We start from the raw sequence: 10,878 nt of genomic DNA, 5'->3' as shown, positions 1-10,878 counted from the left end.
TCCTGTGATGAGTAACTCACTTCCTGACTCCCCAAAGCCTGTCCACCATCTGCAAGGCACAAGTCAGGAGTGTGATGGAATACTCCCCACTTGCCTGGATGAGTGCAGCTCCCACAACACTCAAGAAGCTTGACATCGTCCAGGACAAAGCAGCCCGCTTGTTTGGCACATCCATAAACATTCACTTCCTCCACCACTGACGCAAAGTAGCAGCAGTGTATACCAACTACAAGATGCACTGCAGGAATTCACCAAGGCTCCTTCAACAGCACCTTCTAAACCCACGACCGCTACCATCTAGAAGGACAAGGGCAGCAGATGGATGGTGACACCACCATCTGGAAGTTCCCCTCCAAGTCAGTCACCATCCTGACTTGGAAATATATCGCCGTTCCTTCACTGTCGCTGGGTCAAAATCCTGGAAATCCCTTCCTAACAGCACTGTGGGTGTACCTACATCACATGGACTGCAGCGGTTCAAGAAGGCAGCTCACCAACACCTTCTCAAGGGCAACTAGGGATGGGCAATAAATACTGGCCCAGCCAGCGATGCCCACATCCCATGAATGATTTTTTAAAAATTCCTTTAATTCCTTCAAAGCAGAGATTTAGCCAGCAATTGTCTCTCCAGGAAGCCTATTCCTCGAATTGAATTAAAAAATATTGCATAGTGACTGAGGGCTTTGGTTTCAGGTGGTTTTTTACAATATTTACAAACCCGTCAAAAGTCTTCGTATCAGGGGTGTTAGGTGACATGAGGCTGCAGACCAGCCCATACATTTTGCATGTGGACAAAAGAATTGCCATCTTCTTGTCCTCCCCTACAATGTTTTAGCAGTAAAAAAGAACGCTAGCCATTCAACATAATGAGGCCAGTCATTAGTAACAAGGTCAAATGGTTCAAGATGCCCAAACCGTGGCATATTCGATGACTGAGGAGACTGTGCTTTCAAACAGCTTTCAAGGTCGTGGCAAAGTAACGTAGCTGGCTTACCGCAGATTCTTGGTTGCCGTCAATTGATCCAGTGTATCCTCATCGCCAATTTTATAGTTATGCATATCCAGTTCACTTTGTCTGACGAATGCTATTGCGCCCTTGATATTAACCCATTAGTTGGTGCTTGAAACAATATAGACAGAGAGACCGATTAACTGAACCAACACTGGTGACTTATTGGAGCTAAGAACAGGACACTAACACCATGTGTGCTCCTTCAGTCACCTCCAGCTCTAGACTTACAGTTACCAAAGTACCCCACGTTGTGTAGCGATTGGTCAGTACAGTCACATAGTCAATTAACTACATTCTCTTAAAGGTACATAGCACTCCACTTTACCACAATTAGCCTAGTTATGCCTATGAAAGATGTTTTGACTTAGTTTCTCTGTGGAGAAACTGGCTAACTAAGCAATGAATTTTCTCATCATAAAGGCGACATTCTTACTTTTCTATTGGGTAGAGCATCCTGGCAAGGATGGCATTCCTGTTGGTGTTTGTGCTCTACAATTGTACTCTACCCTCAGATGTCTGTAGCTGCATTTTAGCAAATGTTGGCTCATGATAAAATATCTCTTTCTGAGGTAATAGGCTTTGAAGAGTTCTATTGTGCTTCTCAGAGCACAAGTTGGCTACACTAATACCATCCTCCCCAAAATATACTTGATGAAGAATAAGTAATAGCATCCCCCTGGTGGTGAAAACTGCTACAAACTGCATTAATCTTCAACATACGATAGTGCCATTCATTAAGTGCCTGCAGTGTTGTAACTTGCTTGGATGTCATGCTTTTGCCATAAATTGACCTTGTGAAATACTTGCAAAGACAAGATATATTTAAATATTGCCATTAGCAGTATTATGGTGTTTGTTAGTCCAGAGGGGTGGAATGAAATGACCAAATACAGTGGAGGGAAAACATGATGAAAACTTCAACCTGTTGCAAGGAGATCATAGATGAAAAATTGTAAATAAAAATTCTTTGCTTTTGTGCTCTAGGGATTTCAAGCAGACCGTTAAGATCCACTGGAACTCTCATAAATCAGAAAGTGAAGATCGAATAAAAGGGATTAACAGGGGGAGCTCCTTGTCTAGTTACCACAGGCTGAGTTTTGTGTTCCTCACAGGTGGGTTTGAAGGTGGGGAGGCATGATAAAATCCAATGGGTGGCCTTCCCGCCACCAACCCACCTGCCCCCGACCTGTCTGAAATTTTACAGGGGGAGTGGTGGTGGGTCGGGGAGGCCCCATCCTTGGGCCTATTAAGGTTTTTCTACCTGCAGTGAGGGGAGGCACATGCCATGCTGGAAGCCCAGCAGCTTCAGTTATGTGGGCTGGTGCCAGGCAAGGGGGGTGGTATCTCTAATGCGGGCCACCTGGGCCTATCAGAGGCACTCCCCCAAAGACCCTTCTCCCCTTCATCCCACCTCTCTAGCTTCTTGAACCCAGCCCCACACCCAATCTTCCCTCTCCCTCCCCATCCTACCACCCTCACTGAGACCTCCGACACTGGACTTACCTAGGCTCTTCGACATGGTGGGGCTGCCTGTAGCCTCAACAGTCGCCACCGCTCCTGGTTGGCGCTGTTGGGACTATAGAGCTGCCGATCAATCCGATCAGCATTTTGCCTTAAAGCAATTAATGCTATTCCCAGCATTAAATAGCTAGAGAGCAGCAATCACGATCGTGGACAAGCTCACCATCAACATTTTAGCCGATGGTGGGGCTGTTGGGGGGTTGGAGACTGCAACATCCCATAAAATCCAGCACAACTCTGATGGAAAGTGATACAATAATAAGGCAAATGTCATCTTCTTCAGAAAATTCAAAACGTCTGATTTATTTTCATTAAATGCATGCCCTGTGATGTTCCTTATATATTTATGGTGCAAGCGTGCTATCATATTTGTGAGATGAGACAGAAAGATTCTTAAAACAGCACATCTGTCAAGTTACAGATAGAAAATGTTTACAAATGTAAGAAAGTACGGAGGAGAACAGAACACTCAATGAAAGACAAGAGGATTATTGACAAGGACATGGTGTACAGTACAGCTTGCAGCTTCAGTACATGGGAAATGTGCAGTGACTAGAATTCCTTCATATTTTAATGTAATAATTCATAGTATGATATTTGTGCTGTGTCATGCTAGTGCAGGCATGAGGATATTACATTTTTTTAAAAACTGTATTCCTTTTAAAATGGACCCTGATGAGATGTAAAATGGCTATCAAGGGGTCACCTGACTTTTGCAACTTCAACAACTTAGCAAGGTTTCTGGAAAGTTCCAAACTAGATTATAATGGACAGGAGTATCCCCTAAATAAACATACCTAAACTGCACTCCTCTGTGGAATTTCGCAACTGCTATTATCAGGGCTTACTCCAAAACACTGGGACAATAAACACCTGATGCTCTGACTCCAGGGTCTGCCATGTAACATAGGAGGGCTATCGAGACTGAGTATCTACAATGAAGTGCTAAAGACCACCATCTACCTTCTATTGCTTTTGACAATGTGACTGAAACTCAGCCTTCACTATGAAGGATCTTTGCCTTCCATTGTATATCAATGGCCATTCTTCAAGTGATCAAAACTACCCTCTGATTTTGAAAACCTTTAATTCATAAACAGAAAGAAAGAGACCAGGTTGTCTGCAGAATACTAGCAAAAGCATCACAGCTGCAAAGAAACCCTGTCTCGTTTTGTCTTTTCAAGTCCTGTGAATCTTAAAGTCTTTTAAAAGCTTCCTCCAACCTTTAGATCAGCTCCGTGTTTGCCGATAAGAAATTGGGCCTCTGGTTACAACAGCCATCTGGGCTGTCACATGATCTGCTGAGCAGTCTTTACTTTGAAGGAACCCTGCAGTTAATCCTGGTTTGACCCCAGCCACCTGAATTTACCTAAACTTCAATTCCAGAGTGGGAAAAGCACCCTCCTCCATTGGACTCTCAAAGACATGTGAACTGCTAACTATTCTGTTTGGTTTTAATATTTGTAGAAGTGCACTACTGTCTTTAACTGTACCTTTCTTGAGCCTGTGCTGTGTGATTAATGTAGCGATAGACCTGTCTAGGGTGAGTGTGGGAATAAATAATATTGCTTGTTTAAATCCATGAAAGTCTGCTGCTGGTGACTTTTAAATTCATCGCACACTAACTGGTGTTTGAGAACACACATTAACCTTTTCAAAATTAAACTACACTGATCGTGGACAGAAGGGAAAGAGAATGGCGAATTTCAGTCTATCTCTCTGCCCTGTCCATTATAATGTCACCTCTTAAACTCTTAGTTGGACCAGTGTGAGAATGGATGTTTTTTAAAAATATTTTGGGGAATATTGTGTTATTCTGTAAAGAAGGCTGGATGTCTGTGGGTGTGTGTGTGTGTGTGTGATTTAATTAAGTTGGGCAGAGTTGATAGGAGTCAGGGGGTTTGGAAAGATGAAAAGATTAAAGGTGTTAAGTTTGTGGTACAAGTAAATAGGTTAGATCTAACATTTGCATTTTTAGATAAGTTGAGAGGTTGTTTGAATTTCAAAGGGGAATCAGAGGTGATGGAAAATGGTTATATCTTCCAGGAGTCCATAGGTAAATTGTAGCAGGGATATTATATTTTTATTGACCCAAAAGCAAAGACAAGATGAAAACATAAAAGACCTTGTATTTGAAAAGGTTTGAGTTTCAAAGGGATATAAGAACAATGGGACTGAGATGAAAGGAGAAAAAGGTATATTAGAGTTACTATGGCTAGCTGGTTTTTAACTATTGAGTTGGATAGTGGTTAAGCTGGAGATGGCTGGAGCTGTTTGAGCTGTTGAGAAATCTTGGGCTGCAGCAAGTAGTTTTATTCTGAAGTTAATTTCTTAGCAAAGTGAAAGTGGGTAGAGGTCGTGTGGTACACCTTTATTGAAGCTACAGCAGTCTGCCTTGTGTGATATTACTGGATTCCATATTTAACTATCTATAAGGAAGTGTTGCCTGGAAAGTGTTTACTTGTGAGTTTGACCAAGTAAAGAGTTTTGGGGAAATGTTTTCTAAGACTAACCTTAATTGTTTAACTGTAATCTTGTGTGCTTACGTTTTCTTTTTTTCTGTTAATAAAACTTCTGCTTTTAATTTTTAAAACCCCAAAAGTGTTACTGGACATCTTACTGCTGAGGTTGGTACATCATCTTCTCATTATTAGAATATTTTTTTAAAAAGGTTGTGGCCCGGAAGCCAAGTTTCTCTCTGGGACTTGGTTTGCGCAGCAGTTAGCACCAGCTGTGGTCATAACACTAATACTGCATCTTAATAACATTGTATGTGAGTATTGTGCACACACAAAACAAATCAGGGAGTCATTTTGACTTGGCGCAATAGTGTAAAACAGGTAACAGTGAATCGAGAGCATCTTTCCCAGAATGAAAATCAGGAGAGATGTGACACAGGCTGCCAATTTCCTATCACCCATTTTTCACTATAACACAAAGGCTGGAATTTTCTGGTCCCATTAGCATCGGGCGTCATGGAGTGTGGAGCGGGGGGGACAATATGGCAAGAAGGCCAAAAATAGGCTTTACGCTGTCATGAAACCAGTTTGCAATCATCCACTCCACCTGACAATGTCAGGCTACGTTTCCCAACGCTGCATGTCATTTCATTTCAATACATTTGCATCTAATTAGAAGCCATGTTCGCCAGAATCATCCCCCCTCCAACACTGGATCATCTGGGGATCACGTTGGCATGTTTCACGACTGTACATAAGCAACACGCACCTGGCAACCTGAACTTCAAGAGGAACTCGGAGGTGAGTGCACAAAGCCTTGTGCAGCACTTGTGAGCATCGCCCATAGGACATCAAGGAAGAGGCACCGCACATTCGGTGGAGGGGGGCGCTTCCAGTGAGGTGTCCTGGCAAGGGCCCCAGTGAGAGTGAGGCCGGGGTGGGGCGGAGGGAGGTTTGGCGGGGGCAAGGCAGCACAGACTGAAGGAAGTACGCAAGAACATGCCTGGGGGTATGGGGGGAGGAGGTGAGGGAAGTGGCCACACACTTGGAAAAGCTTGCCAAAAGTGAGCATTCTTCTGCAGCTGAGACTGTTCAGCTGCAGTTCCATTGACATGTTTGGAGCCGGGCCTCTGAAGCTTTACTGCCCACTCAAGCAATGCAAAAATATGAAAATGCCACCAAATGCTCCAAAGGTTTTCACCATTCGGGCAGAGACTGCAAATTAATGTGCATTTTAGGTTGCTGCAGAGCAATTAGCCGACTGAGCAAGTTGTAGAATCCCCGTGTGAAAAGTGGCCATGGAGCAGTCACTGGTGGAGGCGCTCATAGCCATTTGCAATGTGTTATTAAGGTGTGGACCAGTATCCATCATGGTTCAAGCTAACAGCGTAGCCTTGCAGTGCAGGTTAGGAGAATGCCTGCCCCTGAGCTAAGAGCACAGCATGCAGCCCAGTGGCTGAAGCTGCTGCCAATTGGTGAAGTGAAGTAGGGCAGAGGTAGGTGGGATTTCGATCAGTCAATGCAGAGGGAGGTGGGGTTTCGATCAGTCAATGAGTGCACTATGAGCTGGCCATCCAAGTGGTGGCCAGCACTCTCCTAACGCGTGAAGGGGCCTTCAGACTTAACCAAGAGAGGTTCTTAGTACACCCATGCTAACCCATGCGTCAATCTCTTTGATCCTGCAGGAGGAGAACATCAGAATCATGCCTGATGATTTAGCAGTATTCCTCATGGCTTACAGGGGTAATCATCAGCAATGGAGCTGAGCCCGCACAGCAGTGCAGGACTGATGTCCTGGACCAAGGGCTCCATGGCAGCCGCCATCCTACCATTATTGACCTCGGAGCGTTGGTATGCCAGCGCTATCACCTCAGACTGAAGGCGGATGGACTCCTCCATTGTGCCTTGCAATCTGAAGAGAGCAACAGGCATCCCTTCCTGATGTTCCTGAGCTTGCCTTTGCAGCTCCAGCAACTGAGGTATGACCGAGTCCAGAGGCTCATCATCTGACTCGGACTCAGCAGATCTATGACATCCAGCAGCCCTTCAAGTGCAGGAAACCTGGGAAGACCTGACCGCCATCTGCTATGGATCAGATAGTGCAATGCACTCACAGATTGTGACTCTGAGTCTACTCCAGAGCTAGGTCCCACCGAGGTGTGTGTCTTTGCACTGGTGGAGGGTGCGGGTGAGCGCCGTGACAGGTCTTCAATTAGGGTGGGTCAGATTCTTCTTCTGAGGTGTCTTCAGGGCTTGAGTCGAGGATCTGGCTCATGGACCCCTTTGGCTGCTTCCCAGATGTGCCTGCGAAAGCAAGGAGAGATAATTAGTGCATGGCAGGGGACTGCGGAACAGGGGAACTGACTCACAGCATGGTTGTCTAACGGATGTTGCACTGCTGGGTTCTCACTTTGATTGAACACCGCCGACTTCACCATCAGCACCAAATTGTCGCCAGCCAGCTGGATGACTCTATTTTCTAAGTCTCTCAGGACTTGATGTCAGGCATTCCTTCACCAGCCTGTGACCTCTCCCTTTTGTTGTGTGCCAGCTTGTCCTTCATGAAGGCAGATGGAGAGAGTGTAAGCAGGACACTCTGGAATGTTGGCCTTTATTTCAAAGGGAATGGCGTGAAAAAATAGGGTAGTCTTGCTAAAACTATACAAGGCACTAGTTAGACCACACCTAGAATACTGTGAACAGTTTTGGTCCCCTTATCCAAGGAAAGGTATACTGGCATTGGAGGCAATCCAGAGAAGGTTCACTAGGTTGATCCCGGGTATGGAGGGATTTTCTTATGAAGAGAGATTGAGTAGGTTGGGCCTGTACTCATTGGAGTTTAGAAGAATGAGAGGCAACCTAGTTGAAACATATAAAATTCTTAGGGGGCTTGACAGGGTCGATGCTGAGATGTTATATCCCCTTGTGGGAGAGTCTAGGGTCCAGAGGGCATAATCTCAGAGTAAGGGGTTGCCAATTTAAGACAGAGATGAGGAGGAATTTTTTCTCTCAGAGGGTAGTGAATCTGTGGAATTCTTCACTGCAGAGGGCTGTAGAGGCTGGGTCATTAAGTATATTCAAGGTTGAGATAGACAAATGTTTAATCAGTCAGGGAATCAAGGGTTATGGGGAAAAGGCAGGAAAGTAGAATTGAGGATTATCATGTCAGCCATGATCTCATTGAATGGTGGAGTAGACGAAATGGGCCAAGTGTCCTACTTCTGCTCCTACATCTTATGGTCTTTTGGACACTTGCCAGTCCAGATGAGAAGGATATGTAGTTGGTGAGCAGTGCCATGGACAGGATGAGAACATGATCCGCAGGACGGATGAAGGTGTGTGTGAGAGACTGAATGATGATGTCCCTTGAACTGACAGTCAGTGAGATCCCTTTGGATGTGTGATGGGTATGTGAGTGTGTGAGTGGAGAGTGATGAGAAGAGTGACTTACCCTGGCTGAACGGAGGGGATCATTCATCCTTTTTCAGCACTGGGTGGCTATCCTCTTTCGTAGGATGTTGTCGCTGGCCACCGCTGCCACTGCCTCCCATGCTGGATTGGTGACCTTGCTTTTTCGTCTTTGCCCAGAGCGGGGACAGAGGGCTTCATGGTGGACCTCCACTGTATCTAGTAGGCACTCATTGGAGGTGTCACTAAACCTGGGAAAGGATGTTTCCTCCCTATCGCAGCCATGACATTGCAGCAGCTTCCAATCCCTTAAAGAAAGCTAGCTCTGTGCAGGGGCGGCCTTTAAATATAGCGCCCGGATTATTGACGGCCTGATGTGACGGCAGGGTGGGCGAATCAGAGACCACCCCGCCAGCGACCCGGCATGTTTCATGGGCATGCATTATTATTCACAGAATCGCACGGTGCAGAACAGGCCCTTCAGCCCATCGAGTCTGCACCGACACGTGAGAAAACACCTGACCTAACTACCTAATCCTATTTACCAGCACTTGGCCCATAGCCTTGAATGTTATGACGTGCCAAGTGCTCATCCAGGTGCTTTTTAAAGGATATGAGGCAACCCACCTCTACCACCCTCCCAGGCAGCGCATTCCAGACCGTCACCATCCTCTGGGTAAAAACATTTTCCTCACATCCCCCCTAAACCTCCTGCCCCTCACCTTGAACTTATGTCCCCTCATGACTGACCCTTCAACTGAGGGGAACAGCTGCTCCCTATCCACCCTGTCCATCCCCCTTATAATCTTGTACACCTCAATCAGGTCGCCCCTCAGTCTCCTCTGCTCCAATGAAAACAACCCAAGTCTATCCAACCTCTCTTCATAACTTATATGTTTCATCCCAGGCAACATCCTGGTGAATCTCCTCTACAGCCCCTCCAGTGCAATCACATCCTTCCTATAATATGGCAACCAGAACTGCACACAGTACTCACCAAGGTTCTATACAACTCCAACATGGCCTCCCTACTTTTGTAATCTATGCCTCAACTGATAAAGGCAAATGTCCCATATGCCTTTTTCACCACCCCACTAACATGCCCCTCCGCCTTCAGAGATCTATGGACACACATGCCAAGGTCCCTTTGTCCCTCAGAACTTCCTAGTGTCATGCCGTTCATTGAATATTTCCATGTCAAATTACCCCTTCCAAAGTGTATCACCTCACACTTTTCAGGGTTAAATTCCATCTGCCACTTATCTGCCCATTTGACCATCCCGTCTATATCTTCCTGTAGCCCAAGATACTCAACCTCACTGTTAACCACCCAGCCAATCTCTGTGTCATCTGCAAACTTACTAATCCTACCCCCTGCATAGTCATCTATGTCATTTATATAAATGACGAATAATAGGGGACCCAGCACAGATCCCTGTGGTACGCCACTAGACATTGGCTTCCAGTCACTAAAGCATCCTTCTGTCATCACCCTCTGTCTCCTACAAATAAGCCAATTTTGAATCCACCTTATCAAATTACCCTGTATCCCATGTGCATTTGCCTTCTTTATAAGTCTCCCATATGGGACCCTGTCAAAGGCTTTGCTGAAATCCATAGAAACTACATCAACTGCACTACCCTCATCTACACACCTGGTCACCTCCTCAAAAAATTCAATCAAATTTGTTAGGCATGACCTCCATCTGGCAAAGCCATGCTGATTATCCCTGATCAAACCTTGCCTCTCCAAGTGGAGATAGATTCTCTCCAGAATTTTCTCCAACAGTTTCCCCACCACTGACGTGAGACTCACTGGCCTGTAGTTCCCTGGCTTATCTCTACAACCCTTCTTAAATAGCGGAACCACATTGGCTGTTCTCCAATCCTCTGGCACCTCCCCCGTGGCCAGAGAGGAATTAAAAATTTGGGTCAGAGCCCGTGCGATCTCCTCCCTTGCCTCGCTCAGCAGTCTGGAACACAAATCATCCAGACCCAGAGATTTGTCCACTTTTAAGCCTGCTAACACCTCCAATATCTTGTCACTCCCTATATCAATTTGCTCAAGAACCTCGCAGTCTCTCTCCCCGAGTTCAAAACCTCACCCTCATTCTCTTGGGTGAAGACGGATGTGAAGTATTCGTTCAACACTCTAGCGATGTCCTCTGGCTCCACCCATAGATTGTCCCCTTGGTCCCTAATGGGCCCTACTCTTTCCCTGGTTATCCCCTTCCCATTGATATACTTATAGAATATCTTGGGATTTTCCCTACTTTTACCAGCCAGAGCTTTCTCATATCCCTTCTTTGCTCTCTGAATTGCTTCCTTAAGCTCCACCCTGCACCTTCTGTACTCCGCTAATGCCTCCGCTGATTTGCTTCCCTTGTACCTGCTAAAAGCCTCTCTTTTCCTTCTCATCGTATCCTGAATATCACTGGTCATCCATGGTTCTCTGGGCTCGTTACTCCTTCCTTTCAC

Source organism: Cetorhinus maximus, chromosome 3 (assembly GCF_964194155.1).
Source record: "Cetorhinus maximus chromosome 3, sCetMax3.hap1.1, whole genome shotgun sequence".
Lineage (NCBI taxonomy): Eukaryota > Metazoa > Chordata > Chondrichthyes > Lamniformes > Cetorhinidae > Cetorhinus > Cetorhinus maximus.
The sequence above is the reverse complement of the archived record's forward strand: the minus strand, read 5'-3'. Positions refer to the sequence as shown.